Source organism: Cherax quadricarinatus, chromosome 7 (assembly GCF_038502225.1).
Source record: "Cherax quadricarinatus isolate ZL_2023a chromosome 7, ASM3850222v1, whole genome shotgun sequence".
Lineage (NCBI taxonomy): Eukaryota > Metazoa > Arthropoda > Malacostraca > Decapoda > Parastacidae > Cherax > Cherax quadricarinatus.
This window is the reverse complement of record NC_091298.1, coordinates 2,101,405-2,119,950: the sequence shown is the minus strand read 5'-3', so window position 1 is coordinate 2,119,950 and position 18,546 is coordinate 2,101,405. Positions and strand designations below refer to the sequence as shown.

At 41.7% G+C, this 18,546-nt stretch overlaps 1 long non-coding RNA gene across 2 annotated transcripts in view; it reads right to left on the bottom strand.

Annotated features, from left to right (window-relative positions):
- LOC138852332 (uncharacterized) overlaps positions 1-10,414 on the bottom strand; it is a 67,409-nt gene extending 56,995 nt beyond the window's left edge. Inside the window, exon 1 of one of the 2 annotated variants that reach the window (XR_011391649.1) lies at positions 9,908-10,414. This is a non-coding gene — a long non-coding RNA (uncharacterized lncRNA). The remainder of the gene's footprint in view (positions 1-9,907) is intronic. The other variant, XR_011391648.1, reaches the window with a different exon arrangement.
- Between the last annotated feature and the right edge of the window lie 8,132 nt (positions 10,415-18,546).

The window sequence follows — 18,546 nt, the reverse complement described above, 5'->3', positions numbered from 1 at the left end:
AATAAGAATATTCTTGTGTATATACAGTAGTCCCTCGTTTTTCGTAATTAATCTGTTCCTAGAGGAGCTACTATAAAAGAAATTTACGATTTGCGAATCAATTTTCCCCATAAGAAATAATGTGAATACAATTAATCCGTTCCTGACACCCAGAAGTATTAAAACAAAATTTTTTTACATGAAATATACATGTACATAAATAATACAATGGGAAATGATGAATGAAACATTAACAGCATAACACTTACCTTTATTGGAGATTCTTCTTAGTGTATGGGAGACTGGAGGAGGAGAGAGTGGATTGTTTATAGTTTGGAAGGGGAATCCCCTTCCATCAACACCTCAGGTACCAATTGCTTTTCTGGGGTTGCTTGTCTTCTCTGTTTCTTAATGCCATTAGGACCACCTTGAGAGTCGCTGGAGTCCTGTCTCGCAAAATAACTGTGGAGAGAGCTCTGTTTCTGGCATCTCTAACACTTCCCTAAAATGGCCCAGGACTTTGTCACTGTACATGTTGCAACATGGCTTGCAACAACCTTGTTAGGGTGAATTTTTTCCATAAAGCTTTCCATCTTACCCCACATAGTAAATATCTAATTTCTGAAGGCACCTTCCATCTCTCTTCCTCCTCCTCTGCAACAAGATTCTGAGCTGCGATCTGTTGCTCTTCCTGCTGAAGCTCTTGCAGCTCCTGAGTGGTGAGCTCTTCGTTGTGGTCTTCCACCAATTCTTCCACATCCTCCAAACTCGCATCCAACCCCATGGAACTCCCCAGTGCCACAATTGATTTTACAACAGACATAGGCTCATTAGGGTCAGTCCCAAACCCTTCAAAATCCCTCTTGTCGACACAATCTGGCCACAATTTTCTCCAGGCAGAGTTCAAAGTCCTAGTAGTCGCTCCCTTCCAAGCCATACCTATAAGGGTTATGCAATGGAGGATGCTTAAGTGTTCTCTCCAAAATTCCCTTAGGGTCAAGTGAGTGTCTGTGGTCACAGTCAAGCACCTGTGAAACATTGCTTTTTTGTAGTTTTTTAAAGTTCGCAATGACCTGCTGGTCCATGGGCTGGAGGAGAGGAGTGGTATTCGGGGGCAAGAACTTTACTGTGATGAACCCAAACTCCTCGAAAATTAGGTCATCCAAGTTTGGAGGATGAGCAGGTGCATTGTCCATTACTAGCAGGCACTTGAGATCCAATTTCTTTTCCAGGAGATACTCCTTCACACTAGGGCCAAACACTTCATTGAACCACTCGACGAAAATTTCCCTCGTGACCCATGCCTTACTATTAGATTTCCAAACACACAATTTACTCTTCATAACATTGTTTTTCCTGAACATACTGGGATTTTCAGAATGGTACACTAGTAGTGGCTTCACTTTGAAATCCCCACTAACATTAGCACAGAACATTAGCATCAGCCTGTCTTTCATAGGCTTGTGTCCTGGCATTTTCTTCCAAAAGAGGCCTGTTTCATCACAATTGAACACTTGTTCAGGTTTCAGTCCTTCAGCCTCTATGTACTCCTGGAATTCATGCACATATTTTTCAGCCGCCTTGTGGTCCGAACTGGCAGCCTCACCATGCCTTACCACACTGTGTATGCCAGTACGGTTCTTAAATCTCTCAAACCAGCCTTTGCTGGCCTTAAATTCACTCGGATCACTAGTTGCAGGCAATTTCTTTACCAAATAGTCATGCAACTGCCTAGCCTTTTCACAAATAATCGAAGTCATAAGAGTATCTCCGGCTAATTGTTTCTCATTTATCCACACCAATAATAACTTCTCAACCTCTTCGAGTACTGGCGATTTCATTTTTGTCAGCATAGTTACCCCCTTTGCAACAACAGCATCCTTGATTTCCTTTTTCTTGGCCACTATAGAACATAAGGTTGTGTAGGGTTTCTTATACATCTTGGCCAGTTCAGCCACACTTGTACCACTTTCATATTGTTAAATGATGGTTTTCTTAAATTCAATCGTATTTCTCACCTTTACCACAGGCTTGGCACTAGGAGCTTTCTTTGGAGCCATGGTAGCTTATTTAGTACTTGCAAGCACTAAAATAAATGGAATATTATGAAATATTTCGCTTGAGCACATGAGGGGACCTTTGCTCACTGGTAAACAATGCCAGACTGGCTGCCGCCACGGCTCACGCCGTGGGTACGCATCCCAGACGAACTACGACTCGCCAGTCAACTTATGAAAAGTGAGTCCATGTTTATACGAAAATACCCCTATGATTGGCGAAATTTACGATTGCCGAGAACTACTAAAAGCGAGGGACCACTGTACAAGTAAATATGATTTTCCCATTTTTTCTTGTATGCATCGATTTGTACAATAATTAATATTTGCTAAAATTTACACAAGTTTTCTATTTTTATGCTGATTTTCTTTTAAGTTTTGACATCAATTATGTTATATTGCTTCGAAAAAGGTAGCAAGAATACGTAAATACCCGTTCCCTTGTAATTTTTTTTACTTGGTGATGATTTTGCTTATTAAGAAGTACTTCTTTTGTCTTAGGAGTGCATCATAGGAGCTGCTCATTACTAATTCTTCATAAATTGATTATCCATTTGATCTCTAAAAATTATCTTCATAATTTTTTATAAGGAAGCTCTCGTGACTTTTTTTTTAAAGGAAGGAAAAAAAAAAAGCAGTTTGCTTTCATTCATATCAGCAGTGTTTAACCCGTAAACGGTCCAAACGTATATATATGTTTTTTCAACATTTGAAAGTATATAAAAAAGTAGATTTTTTTTTTTTTACATTTGAAAATGTGTAAAAAAAAACGTAGATCTACTTTTGGAGCACTACACATGTGAAGGTAGATCTGCTTGGACCGTTTACGAGTTAAACTTGATATGTACCTTCATGAAGTGTATATAGTCATGATGATGTGTTACAAATTTTGCTGATAGCATATACAATCACCTAGGTATGTTTACATTATTATGTATATAGTGATACTCGTGTATACATTGATAACATCTATAACCACGTTGACGAGTTTAATACCGTTTACACTCATGATGGTACCAGTTATGTCAATTGAAAATTTGACCCAAGATGCTCTTACATATTTTGCTATGAAATGTTTGATTGTATTGCTTCTCATTTCTGAAGCAACTGATTATAATTCCCTGGGCAGCAGGAATCAATTGTGTTTGATCTAAGGGAAAGAAGAGTACAATTCCTTGGGTCTAAAGGGCCTTCCTGCATCAAGGAACCTTCCCTAAGGAGATTAAAATAGAAAATTCAAAGACAAATATATTTTTCCCCCCATTTGTTTTATTTTTCATTGGGGTGCCTTACTGTTTATTTTTGATTAGTTAAATATTTAGTACTGTACCTTCAAGGATTGTATAAAACATTGCAGTCATAAGCAGCATTTAAAAAAATGTACGAGCATCATATATTTCTGTAGTACAGTATCTGTTGAACAAAATATACACTTGCACAGTAGCATGTTAGAGGCTAAAACTGTATCGAGACTTTAAATCTAGTACCGTTTTTCATGTTCGCAAACACTATTTTCTCAGTGATTAAGAAAAAAAAAGACCTAAATTTTGTCTTATTCCCCCTCCCCCCCTCTTTTTAATCTGGATAGTGGGGAATATTTCATGTGAGCATTAAACCCACATGGGTCATGCAGTGCTTTTGAAAATATGAAGCAATATTATAATCAAAACTAAGTGCTAAACCCACAGCACTGCAATCGTGGCCTAGTGGCTAAAGCTCTCTTCCCACGGCAAGGGTCTGGGTTCAATTCCCAGCAAGGGTAGAAACATTGGGCGCGTTTCTTTACACCGGTTGTCAGTGTTCGCCCATCAGTAAAATGGATACCCGAGAGTTAGTTGACTGGTGTGGGTTGCATCCTGGGACAAAACTGACCTAATTTGCCCAAAATTCTCTGCATAACAAGTGGCTTTCTATCGAGTAGTACATTTGTCATTGTGTCAGCTATGGTCTGTATACCTTGTACATGTACTTGTAGTAAATATATTTTTTTTTTTTGGGGGGGGGGGGGATTAGTGCTGTATGACCCCTGGAGGTTTAGCACTCCCTCAAGTAATAATACATTTTTTGGGATTAAGAGCCCTCTGCCAGCATCAAGGCACCCTGTTGAAGGGATATTATAGCTTTAATTAAAAGTTTTGCAATTCTACATTTTCTGAAAAGCAAACTATTTAACATGAACAGATTCATTCATATTGCATATTCATTCATACTGCATATTTTTTCTTGAAGTGGAAAATCTAGTTCTCCTTCCCACTGTCATTATATCAGTTCAGCAGTAACACCACTTGAAATATTACCCAAGTGTCTTCATTTGAGAGAGAGAGAGATGTTAGAGATGAGATAAACCCATATGTGTCATACACTGCTGCATAGATAAGGGTATATGGAATCAAAGCTGGTGCTGTCAGTTTGTCAAAAAAAAAAAAAAAAAAAATTACTATAAGGTGGACCCTTAAATTAAAGTGAAGTCAAAATGAGCATATTTATACCTTTTAGATAGCAGGAATGAATTCCCAGTGCTCTCTGATAAGTAGGACAATTATTAATATATGGTTAACTACTGACCAGTCTTCACAGAAATATTGGGCTCCTGTGCATATGGTGTCTGTGTGTTAGTTGTGTGTTCAGTTCAGACATGCGAGTGTGGTTTCCCCACATCTGATATTGATGGCCAGAAGACTAATTGCAGCTGATGAAAAGCAATATATGGTCTCCCCAATTTAGGTAAACATTTGCCAGCAGTGTCAGTCTCGGGAACAGTACTGGAAAATTGGCCCCCCCCCCCCAAAAAAAAAAAAAAAAAACTTCTGTGGGAAATTGGTTAATTGTGATTAGCAGACAGCAGCTGAGTCTATGTTCATGCCTTATATCTAAGTATCCATAAACCCTGCAAAATTTGTGCTTGCTTAACAGTCAGAATAACTATTTTATATGGAGATTACCACTTTATGACACCATTCAGGTGTAGCTCTTAACCATTATATACCTTAGGAAAGCTTTCAATACAGTAGACCACATCTTGCATCTTAAACTAGAACAATATGGTATTAGAGGTCATGCACTTGCATGTCTAAAAGTCCTACCTTAACAACAGACACCAATGTCTCTCCATGAAAGGCATAACCTCAACAGTGCAACCTGTCTACATAGGGATGCCCCAAAGCAGTGTTCTAGGCCCTCTGCTTTTCCTCATACATGTCAATGATCTTTCAAAAGTACCTCAACTTAAGACCTGTCCTGTTTGCAGACAGCGTTTGTCATCTTCCCAAATCCGAATTCTCTCAATAACACTGATGAGCTCAAAAGGTATTTACCTGGATTACTACCATTAAAACTCACTTTAACAATTATGTTTAGCACGTAATTTCTTCTCCCAAACTCTTCTCTACTCCTGGGAACTCTTCTGAACTTTGCCTTCCCTACACTTCCAGTCTTTCTAATCTCGACTCTCCGTTCCTTAGATATCAAATTTACTTTCCGCCAGACTAACACTCTTCGCACTAATCTAGTTCATACTTCTCCCTTTATAGATGCTCCTGGTGTCTATATTTCTTGTTCCTCCTGTCCTCTTCAGTACTTTGGGGAAACTGGCCAATCTCTTTCTGACAGACTTAGGGAGCACAAAAGTAGTGTTAGGCTTGCCAACACTAACAATGCTCTTTTCTGTCACATCAGAGATCACAGTCATCCTATCAACTGGTCTTTTGCTAAAACTGTCTTCCCTACTTCCAACTTTAACAGTTGCCAACTGGTTGAATCCTCCCTTATACACAACTTTCCTTGTACGAATCTTAGTCCTGGCTTCGTCTCTGTAAAATGCTCCAAACTTTTGAACACCCGTGACTTAACCCGATTCCTTTTTCTTCTCCCTCTTCCCCTTTCCTCTTTCTCCTTTGGCTTTTCTTTCTTCTGCCTTGGGTTATTTGTTCCTTCATTATTCCTCCCCCCCCCTCTGTGTTCTTGCTCCTACCCTCTGTGGGGCCCCCTAGCTCCCTTGCAGTGCTCCTCTTTCTTAGTAGTATTTGACGAGTTCCACCACCATACTTCCTTCCCCACTACCACCTCCTGGCCTATATATACTACTCTCCTTTTCATTAGTGTGACTGCAAATGGTCCAAGTTGGACCGAAACGTCGTCGTAAGCTCTTCTCTATGTGGGGGTAATTTGTGTATGTTCAGGGAATAACAGCTTTTTCCTCTATACAAGGTGAAAGCGTACCTCAAAGCTGTGTTCTTAGCTCTATACTGCTCCTACTCGCCATTAATGAAATTTCCTCTGTTCTTCCTTCAAGTATCTGATCATCTGTGTAGATTTTGCTATTGCAGGTACTAACTATCAGCTCATTGCAACCCCCTGCAGGCTTTTAATTGTGCTTCCAACTGGGCTTTCTCTCATGGATTTTAAGATTTTTATTGCTACAGCCAACCAGGTAACTTTCTCAAGAAGTCCTATTATACCCCACACTGTTCTTTACCTGTATAGTTCCCGTATCCCTAAACAGAATACAGTCAAATTTCTGTCTTCTCGATCATCGAATGCCCTGAAAAAGTTGCATAACCTCCTAAAACATCTTGTCATAGCAGCCTGAACCTCCTTAAAACCAGCCCATCTTTCTTGGGAGGGTTGATAAACCTTCGCCTCCATTCATCCCTAATCTTATCTAAACTAGACTGGGGAGGCCAGCTATATTTTTCAGCCTCTCCTGCTCTTTCTAAACTTGATCCCACTCATCATCAAGAGTTATGTTTGTGTATCTTTCCCAGATAAGAGCCTCTGTACATGGCAAATACCCCTCGTCTGCAAGATCGATGCGATAACCATGGTCTACTCCTTTAACCTTTACGATCTTTCCACACATAGAACAGTTATGGATAGTATGGCTAAATTGATCTAATCACTCATTTATTACGCTCCTTTCCCCATCGTATTCACGCTCCAATGACTTCCCTTCTACCTTCCCTTTACCTTTATCCCGCATCTTACTTTCCCCTCCCTCTTTGGGAAGTTCTGAAGAATCAAGTTTGCTTCTCCCAGCTTCAACACCCAAAAGCTCACTTGCCTACTACAACTTTATTATCAACTTTCATCCTCATGCCATAATTGTTACACTGCTGATGCTAAATCCCTTGATGTTGTTTTTTCTACTAAAAGTTGGATATATCAACAGTGTGCTGTTACTGTATTTTATATGATTGTTATAGTGGAAACAAAAGATAACTATTAAAAAAAAACAATCAAAGGGCATTTAATAGCGTTAACCAGTATATTCGCAGCAGTTATATAGAGTTCTCACTATGATGCATTTCTATCATATCCTCGTCAATATGGTTACAGACTAAGAAATTAGATGCCTATTGTCCTTCGCATACAACTTTTCTTTGCCCCTTAAGGGAGGTTCTTTGATGAAGGCGAGGGGCTCCAATTCCCCGAATTCAGCCTGAATACCTTCCATCTCCCTTCCTCCCCACAGGCGCTGTATAATCCCTATGGGTTTAGCTCTCCCCATAATAATATGACTTTTGTTATGTCTGGTAAATACAAAAGTCGTTTTTTTGCTGGATCCATGGACACGTTCAGGGCCATGAACGGACACAGCTATTCAGGACCTTCTGTTTTCCTACAGGGGCATTCCGTTCTCTAATTATTTTTCAGTGCTTTTAAAACTCTACAACCACTGGCAGTGTTGGTCAGAGTTAAAACGCAATAAAATGTTCTCTCAAACCACAGTGGGGACTCTGGCTGTCGGTCCGAGAAAAGGTATCACGTATTCCACACAACCCTAGTCAATCAGAAGAGACAATCAAGTTCTCATGGAAACTAATACTCCAATTTCTTCAGTAAAATATGAAACTGTCGCCTACACAGACCAATATGAATTTGCAACTTCCACTAAGACAGCAGCTTTGAGAGGCTACAGCCAACCATCCGAGATATTCTCTAGTCAATTATCTCGCAAAGATCACTATTCCAAAACAATCCCCTCAAGGGAGGTTCCTTTATGCTGGTGAGGGGCTCTTGATCTAGGGAATTGGATCTGTGCTCCAGTTCCCTAAATTGAGCTTGAATGCCTTCCATCCTCCCCCCCCCCCACATGCGCTGTATAATCCTCTGGGTTTAGCGCTCCCCCATGATTATATAGTTGTGTTCTTAAGTTAGCGCGATGGAATTCTGAAGCTGATTTAATGAAACGTTCACAAATCATGGCACAAAAAAAGAAATCAGTATTTCAATTTCCCTAATTTTTTCAATATTATTATAATCAAGGGGGAAGCACTAAACCCGTAGGATTATACAGCGCCTATGGGGGGATGGAAGGCATTCAGGCTTAATTCAGGGAACTGGAGCACAGATCCAATTCCCTAGATCAAGAGCCCCTCACCAGCGTCAAGGAGCCTTCCTTGAGGGGGATTTTTTTTTTCAATAAACTTGGCAAATTGGCACAGACACGGACCAAAATCAATCTAAATCTTTCCTTAATATAAACCAATGTTGAAGGTTTGCATTAATTCACGAGGGAGAGTGCTAAACTCGTAGGGAACATACAGCGTCTGGGGGAATGAGAAATAATCAGGTTAGATCCAGAAAAGGGGATGTCAGGTCCATTTCCTTGGACTAAAAGCCCATCGCCTGCGTTAAGACTTGAAAGCCGATCTGAAGAGATCGTCTAGTTACTGCACGGGACTAAGTTCTTTATTAAAGTTGACGACTTAAAACTTGCAAGACTCAGAATCACTGCAGAACATCTTGCGAGGAACAACAATGACAGAACTGACTGACGGTTAGGTAAGGTTTGTCAGGAAACAGAACAAGTGTTTCCTGACGCGGGTATTAATCGTATGATGACCCATAGCTGGAGCTTTTGGTCAGCTGACCGAGGCCTTCCACTGGCTTACTGGTCCACCCCTTTAAAAATTATGAAGGACCGACGCTTACCATCTCGCAGATTTCAAGACCCGTGTGGGTTTAGCCTTAGCTTTGATAATCTCAGAATTCAAACATTGCAATTTTAATAACTATGACAGTGAATTTGTCAATTTCTTATCTAACAGCCTAAACCAAAACGATTATAAGAACTTACAAGATGTATCAGTCCATAAGATAAAGCAGTTCATAAGATTGGTACATCCTAGTACCTAATTACTGCTAGGTGAACAGGGGCAGCCAGCGTAAGGCAACATGCCGTAGCTCGACCGCTAGCACACTCGGATCTTACACTGAGGTCCGGGGTTCGAATCTCCTCCGGTACGGCTAGAAAATATTAGGGACGCGTTTCCATAAGACACCTGCTGCCCCTATTGGTGTGGGTCGCATCCTGGGACAAAACTGATTTAATTTGCGGGAAATGCTCAGTATAAGCGGTTTTCTATACAGTAATATGTCAGTGATGTCAACTATGGTCTGTATACTTGTACTTATAGTAAATATATAGTATTTCAACAAGTACATATACAAGGTATACAGACCTAGTTGACAATGACATACTACTATACAGAAAGCCGCTCATTATGCAGAGAATTTCGTGTAAATCAGGTCAGTTTTGTCCCCCAGGATGCGACCCATACCAGTCGACTAACACCCAGGTACCGAATTTACTGCTAGTTGAACAGGGTCAGCAGGTGTCTGAAGGAAACATGTCCTAATGTTTCCACCCGTACCAGGGGCCGAACCTCAGTGTGAGCAGAGTGCGCTGGCAATCGAGCCAGGGGATCGAACCCCGGTCCTCGTGTGAACTGAGGCCGCTACCAGTTGAGCCACGAGCACCAATTAAGGAAAATATCATGGTACCACCATATAATATGTAACTAATTTCAACACAACGTGAAATAAAGAGCAGTAGAAGCATTAACCGAGCAACAAAGTATTATTCTTACGTGGCTTCCATGACTTGTGGAGCTGGATAGACAGCGGAAGTCAATAACTGACCAGCCGGACTGTGGTTCCTACGTTGGTTTACGTGCGACCTGCAGTAACAGCCTGGTTGATCAGGCCCTGATCCACCACGAGACCTGGCCACACCAACCCCCAGAACCTCCCTCCGGGTATAGCTCCCGGGAGGACACTAGCTGCAGCTCAGTTGGTCAAGTACCTCAATCTCAAAGGAAAGAGAAATAATAAGAAAAGAAACTTAAATGTAAAAAAAAAAAAAAAACCCTGCGAGAGCGGCACTAGTGAACACTCTCCCCAGTAGATGGCATCCAGGATATATGACGATTTCTCCCCCCACCAACACCTTAACTAATTCACACCGTAAATTTGATTGTTTCAACTCTACCCTCTTTCTTGACTATATATCTGGTGAACAAAGTGTAGCGTCCTGTGCTGTACCATGATGTTTGTGCTAACATATTACAAAGAAGAGACCAGTACTGAGTTTACACACTCTGAGTTGACGTTACAAGAGACGAGGCTGTTACAGTATTCACGGGTACCAGGGTACAAGTATTCACGGGTACCAGGGTACAAGTATTCACGGGTACCAGGGTACAAGTATTCACGGGTACCAGGGTACAAGTATTCACGGGTACCAGGGTACAAGTATTCACGAGTACCAGGTATACAAGTATTCACGAGTACCAGGTGTACAAGTATTCACGAGTATCAGGTATATAAGTATTCACGAGTACCAGGTATACAAGTATTCACGAGTACCAGGTATACAAGCATTCACGAGTACCAGGTATACAAGTATTCACGAGTACCAGGTGTACAAGTATTCACGAGTACCAGGTATACAAGTATTCACGAGTACCAGGTATACAAGTATTCACGAGTACCAGGTATACAAGCATTCACGAGTACCAGGTATACAAGCATTCACGAGTACCAGGTATACAAGTATTCACGAGTACCAGGTATACAAGTATTCACGAGTACCAGGTATACAAATATTCACGAGTACCAGGTATACAAGCATTCACGAGTACCAGGTATACAAGTATTCACGAGTACCAGGTATACAAGTATTCACGAGTACCAGGTATACAAATATTCACGAGTACCAGGTATACAAGCATTCACGAGTACCAGGTATACAAGCATTCACGAGTACCAGGTATACAAGTATTCACGAGTACCAGGTATACAAGCATTCACGAGTACCAGGTATACAAGCATTCACGAGTACCAGGTATGCAAGTATTCACGAGTACCAGGTATACAAGCATTCACGAGTACCAGGTATGCAAGTATTCACTCAGCCACGGTGCAGCAGCACTAGCTACATGGTCACTCGCCACTCACTGCTAATCGTTGATACTCAAAAAATATAATGAATGAGACAAAAGTGCAACATATACATTTGAGTGGCGAGATAAGAGTGACAAGGTTATATATCTGACACTAAGCACTATATCTGACACTAACTAGGGATGCCAAGCCCATGATGACACTCTTCAGGTCACTTGTTCTATCTAGGCTGGAATATTGCTGCACACTAACAGCACCTTTCAAGGCAGGTGAAATTGCTGACCTAGAAAATGTACAGAGAACCTTCACGGCGCGCATAACGGAGATAAAACACCTCAATTACTGGGAGCGCTTGAGGTTCCTAAACCTGTATTCCCTGGAACGCAGGAGGGAGAGATACATGATTATATACACCTGGAAAATCCTAGAGGGACTAGTACCGAACTTGCACACGAAAATCACTCACTACGAAAGCAAAAGACTTGGCAGACGATGCACCATCCCCCCAATGAAAAGCAGGGGTGTCACTAGCACGTTAAGAGACCATACAATAAGTGTCAGGGGCCCGAGACTGTTCAACTGCCTCCCAGCACACATAAGGGGGATTACCAACAGACCCCTGGCAGTCTTCAAGCTGGCACTGGACAAGCACCTAAAGTCAGTTCCTGATCAGCCGGGCTGTGGCTCGTACGTTGGTTTGCGTGCAGCCAACAGCAACAGCCTGGTTGATCAGGCGCTGATCCACCAGGAGGCCTGGTCACAGACCGGGCCGCGGGGGCGTTGACCCCCGAAACTCTCTCCAGGTAAACTCCAGGTAAGCCTCCACAATCATCCCGCCATCAGTTCTATAACAGCAACATGCCCAGTCAACACTCAGTTATCTCCTACGATGCTCATGGTAATGATCAATAGCGATGTAATTTAATACCTAATGCTAATATCTCTCAAATGTGTGTAAGGGAGAACTTACACACTTCTTGGATGTTGAATAAGATAGAATAGTAACTGCAGTTACTTCAACATATCTTGATGATGCACAGACAACTGTTTGAAGGTTGATATGTAATTACAAAGAAAATATTACTAAAATATTACTCCGTACCTACTAAAATATTACTCCGTACCTACTAAAATATTACTCCGTACCTACTAAAATATTACTCCGTACCTACTGAACTCGCCAAAGCAACTCTAACTTATAACCTCTAAATACATCCGGAAACAAATTCTATTTAGAAGAAATGCAGAGAGCTGTCACTCCTGTCTCACTTCCTCAGCCCATGAAGAACTGACCACAGTGTTCATGTACACAGCCTCACACACACTGCTCAGCTATCTTACCTGCAGTATGCTTCAGTATTCACAATTTAAGGTCAATAAGACAGGTGTGATCATTTACATTTTAAGAGGATTCTAAAAAAAACACTTTGAGTGTCAGTAGTCATCAAGTAACGTCACTGAAGACAAGAGTTTGCTAGGTTTAAAAATAGGATAAACATATGAGGGTGGGTGAGCAGGACCTGGGCCAGGGTGGGCTTCAGGGGCGAACCACTGTGGACTGGTTCAGGTGACCCACCCTGGACCGGTTCAGGACGCCCAAATTTAAGGAACGCCAAACATAGAAAAAAAATATGTATAAAATATCACTATCAACAAGAAACAAGTGAACAGTATAAAAAAAAAGGAATTTCACATGAGAAATATTCGGGTTTCATCCTAGGGAAGGGTAAATTCAATTCCTTGGATCAAGAGCCCATCACCTGCATCAAGGAACTTCCCTTGAAGGCACTTAACACTATAGCCAAAAAAAGATCCTGTTGAAGGTGAGTTTGATGGTGAGGAGAGACGAAGCGACGGAATCTCGATCGAAGAATCTTCCGACGGAGAGAAAGTGTCAGGGCTTAAACCTGGCACAGTGATGAGCAGGGAAGGCAGGTTGGACGACAGGCCAGCAGCACAGACGAGGAAGGCAGGCAGGTCAGGGGCTGAGCTGGTGCAGTAGTGGAGGATGGTGATTATTGTGATGTATAAGATGCACGGTTATTTAGCGGCTAAATCCTTAATGCTCCTGTTTCATTCCTGGTTCCGAGACTGTTGTGTATGTCCAAGAAGGTCTTGTGGTCGATGCAATCTAGGATGAATCTCCGGGGACATATTTCTTGGGACAAGGAGTGAATTAAAAATTCAGTATCGTACATGGAGTCACTGTATCTGTTTACATATCTCCCTGATCCGTTATCTAGTCTCTTACACACTTCTCTGACGAACGTGGGATAGCGGAACCTCTTGATTGTGTCGAGATAAACAGGGTAAATTTTTCGAGAGTGACTTGAACTTCGTCAATAGCCATTTGTTCAGTGTAATGGGTTTTCTGAGGAGGTGCTGAGCTGTGTTGGCTTGAGTGATATTGTCGTGCACCATTGCTGTTTTGGTTGGTTGTTTGTAGTGGATCGGCATTGATGAACTTGAGTCTTCGTGTAGATGGGATAACGTCAGGGAACTTCAATTCTGGTAGATCTTTAAGACGGAATAGTTCATTGGCGAGGTTATTAAACAATCCCGGATTGGATGTATTCTGTAGGTGGACGAAAGTTAGGCAGAATAGTATCTTCTTAGGACTTAGATGCTCCTTCTTGGAAGGTCAAAGCCGGGTCTAATGCAGGTGGCGTAGTTGTGAAGGTCGGCTGTTGGGTGACTTAGATTAAATTCTGGGTGTCTGCCAAAATACGAGTTATTCATTTATATGTGTTATTCTTGGTGAAGTTTGAGTATTTTCAAGAATTTAGCTTTCTTCGTGGTGATTATGTCCTTCCACCGTGGACATATTGCAGCTAAGGTGCTGTTGTCATCCTTATAGTTGAGGTGGTGGTAATATAGTGGTAGAATATACCGACGGTATGCAAATATGCACACAATGTTGGTAATGGCATTTTATTGATCTTATTTTTTTTTGCCCACGAAGGACTGTATCAGTTCATAAACTGATTAAGTCCTTGGTGGACGTAACGTTTTCACAATAAAATTATATAACTTGCATTGTCTTATTTACACACACTTACAGTTGAGTATGTTGGAAAGCTTTCTGGATTATAGACTCTCACAGAATGTCTTTCCTATCTACACTCTGAGCAGTACTTTTTGTCTTTCACAATTCTCAGCATATTATTATTATTGTTATTATAAAAAAGAAGCGCTAAACCACAAGGGCTATACAATTCTCAGCATAGTAATTGTAGCTGCAGCAGTTCTAACACGAAGTGATGTAGTGGAATTGTTCCTGCTTGATGTTCTTGGGTTTTGAAAATAGGTAATTCTGGGGACTTTTTGAGTAGCTCATTGTGACGGAGTTATCTCCTCGAATGTCACTTTGAGCATGGATGGGAAGTTTGGAAGCTTTGTGATTTCAACAGTAGCCCATGAGATCTGGTCTTGAACTTAAGGTTTTACGTAACTTATTGATTGTTTGGTCAGGTATCAGTTACGACTCTTGGTGAATATCGTCTTCGTTGCCTTCAAAGTAAGTAGAGTAACAATTTCTAAGTCCTTGTCCTTGAATAATGTAACAGCTGAAATAGCAATGATCTTGTCAGGCTCTTCATCACTGAGACATTTAATGATGAAGACGTCCTTGGTAGCAGCCAGGCTCGAGAACCTCACGTGCGGTAGATCTCAGGACTGTGAGTTCACCAGTCCTGCCTCTGAGAGTTTTAATCTTTACTCGACGTGCCTGCGTCACAGTGGTAAAGTCCGCTTCTTAGAGAGGATCGCGTAGGGCTGAAGCAGATAGATAGTTTTATATGCTGCTTCCTTGCTGAGACCGAGAGAGACCTCTCTCTCTCTCTCTCTCTCTCTCTCTCTCTCTCTCTCTCTCTCTCTCTCTCTCTCTTTCGTGGGTGAGATAACACAGAGAGAATATACGAGGCTAGGAATGAGCAAACCCTGTTGTGTACAGCAAATTTATTTTAATTATTATTATCCTGGGTAAATGATAAGCTCCCTAGTGATCATAAAGTGACTGGATAATTGGAGTCACTCTGGATCGATCGAAGGAATGGTTGGACATGTCTAATGAATCAAGAACCTCTCACCTGCATCAAGGTGCCTACCTTCCTTGAGGAGACAGCCAGTTAAGATAGAGCTTGACCCCTGCACCCACAAAAACAGGTGAGCTGGTATGGAGTGGCTGGCCTCGTCTCAATCATGTTTGTTTATCTACAGCCTGGGTAGCAGGAGGTAGGTGAGAGCACCAACAACTTGGGTAGCAGGAGGTGGATGAGAGCACCAACAACCTGGGGTAGCAGGAGGTGGATGAGAGCACCAACAACCTGGGGTAGCAGGAGGTGGATGAGAGCACCAACAACCTGGGGTAGCAGGAGGTGGATGAGAGCACCAACAACCTGGGGTAGCAGGAGGTGGATGAGAGCACCAACAACCTGGGGTAGCAGGAGGTGGATGAGAGCACCAACAACCTGGGGTAGCAGGAGGTAGATGAGGGGTTCCATTACTTAGTGTGACGTCACCACCCACATGCAGACAACCCCCTCCATCTTCTAGTGAACTATGTTCTTATTCACAAGCACAAGTCAGTACGTATGTGTTGTATAAACAGCCAGGATATACATGAAGTACTGCACAGTATTACCTGAGTCATATCAGTGGCACAGTGCCACAGTATCTGTGTCTGGGAGAGATGTGCGGCTCCTTCACAAGCTCACCACTAGAGTATAACATTCCAAATTGGAACAAACATGAGCTTTTCGCAGACCTTTCTTTTTCTTGAAGTTGAGATCAAGTCTCCTCAAAGTTACTTTTACGAATACTGAAGATTAATAACCAGAATGAGATCAATAAAAACTCCCCCCCCCCTCTTTGGGAAGTTCTTGTCTTCTTCCTGTTGCTAAAATAATAATAATAATAATAATAATAATAATAATAATAATAATAATAATAATAATAATAATTATAATAATAATAATAATAATTATAATAATAATAAAAGCGTAACTTTACGTAGCTTCCAAAAATGTGTACATACATATGTATTTCTCAGATCTAGTTGGGAAATAATTCTCCAGACGTGAACACACATCTTTCATGTACACATATTATATACACACACATCATGTACACACATCGTTCATGTACATATATACACACACACATCATGTGCACACATCGTTCATGTACACACACTAGTTCACATTTTGAAAGCAGTAATGTGGTTTAACTCGTAATCACCTATTTGTTATAAGCCAGTAATAAGCCAGTAATAACAGGAGCAGAGTTATACTCGAAGCTTGTTGCATCTATGAGGTGATTTCTGAGTACAGTGGTTGAACACAGTCGTAGTTTTCAATTCCTTCAGGTTTAAGTTCACTCTAGAAAGATTAAAACCACGAGCTTCTCTTTGTCAGAATGATCAATGAACTCAGATCAACACTGAATAATACCGGACTGCTAAGCACAGCTCCAGTCACAGTTCAGTGTTCAGCCAAACACAACTTTATAGCCAGAGTTTGAACTAACGAGAGGATCACAGAAGAACTACAGGAAGACACAGACAAACAAATGTGAACATAAGCAGGAAATCATATAAGCTATCAGTAAGTAGCCAGCAGATGGTCGGGCACGGACACACACCGGGGTACGCGTACCCAAGACTGAAATCCCATGGTATATGTCGTGTAGCTTGGCTGAACTCTGCTGTCAATCACATGAAACCTTACTGTAGAGCACTGACCACCTTGTAATACTCTCTTATTATGTACAACATGAGATCTTAGCTCTCCCTAGTAAAGCTCCTTCACCGAGAGTGGGGGTGCCAAGAAGCTGGTTAAGAACTCTTGATCTAAACCACTTGCCAAGAAACTTCTTCATCGCTATCCCACATAAGTACATAGGAATGGAAGAACACTGCAGAAGGTTTGCTCACAAACTTATCCAATCTCCCTTCCAAGCTACCCAAGATTTTAGACTCTATAACCCCACCCGGTACATCATCAGATGCAGCATTCTCCACCTGACCTCAGCATTCTGAACCTGACTATAAATACTCGCATACCTTCCACCCCAGGTAGATCTGTTTGTTACTTGATAAAACCCACTGCGTGGACGAAACGTTGTCAATAAAGGATCACATTATACTGCATATGTGTCTATATTTCCATTGTGTCGGTATTTTATACCATTTATTTCCATCTAAAGAATTAAGACATTTGTTGAGAAATGGGTTTACCAGTTAAGCTTAATTTTAAATTTAAATATAGGGAACACTTAGCTGATAAAAGACAGCAAATCATCTACACTGCCGCCCCTGCAGACGAGGTCTTGAATTGTTGTCATGATCATCTCTCAACGGGCTGTAATGAGTTATAATTTGTAAGATTATAAATTACCCCTTGGGGGTGTTATGTCAGCATATTTCATTCACTGATGGCTGACAAACTTACTTGTGTGGACTCAAAAGTCCGCACCTAACTGCCTACTATAGGTTGATTACAAACTCCTTGCGACTCAAGAACTGCGCAGTCCCCCGTACTACAAGAAATTCGTAACCTACCTTGCTCTTGTAGTGTGAGCTATGGTGTTCTTCACACCTTCGACAGGTATCGGTGACTTGATAGAAGCTGAAGTGTCCTTGGATGTCCACGTCTAACCATACCCCCGGCCGGGATTGAACCCGCGGTCATAGAGTCTCAAAACTCCAGCCCGTCGTGTTAGCCACTAGACCAGCTAGCCACAATAAGATTCATCCAACTAGGTATATTTCTACACCATAGGAAAGTTAGCACAAATGCAAGTTTTTACAGACGAATCTCCAGCTAGCGTGGCCGTGACGAACTCTAGCTCAAGTCCCTTCACTGCCGTCAACATGACTCAAGAAATCGTAATGACACGATTGCAAACAAACCATACCCCCGGCCGGGATTGAACCCGCAGTCATAGAGTCTCAAAACTCCAGCCCATCGCGTTAGCCACTAGACCAGCTAGCCACAATAAGATTCATCCAACTAGGTATATTTCTACACCATAGGAAAGTTAGCACAGGCACCACTGTGACCACAAATGCAAGTTTTTACAGACGAATCTCCATCTAGCGTGGCCATGACGAACTCTAGCTCAAGTCCCTTCACTGCCGTCAACATGACTCAAGAAATCGTAATGACACGATTGCAAGAAATATACCTAGTTGGATGAATCTTATTGTGGCTAGCTGGTCTAGTGGCTAACGCGATGGGCTGGAGTTTTGAGACTCTATGACCGCGGGTTCAATCCCGGCCGGGGGTATGGTTTGTTTGCAATCGTGTCATTACGATTTCTTGAG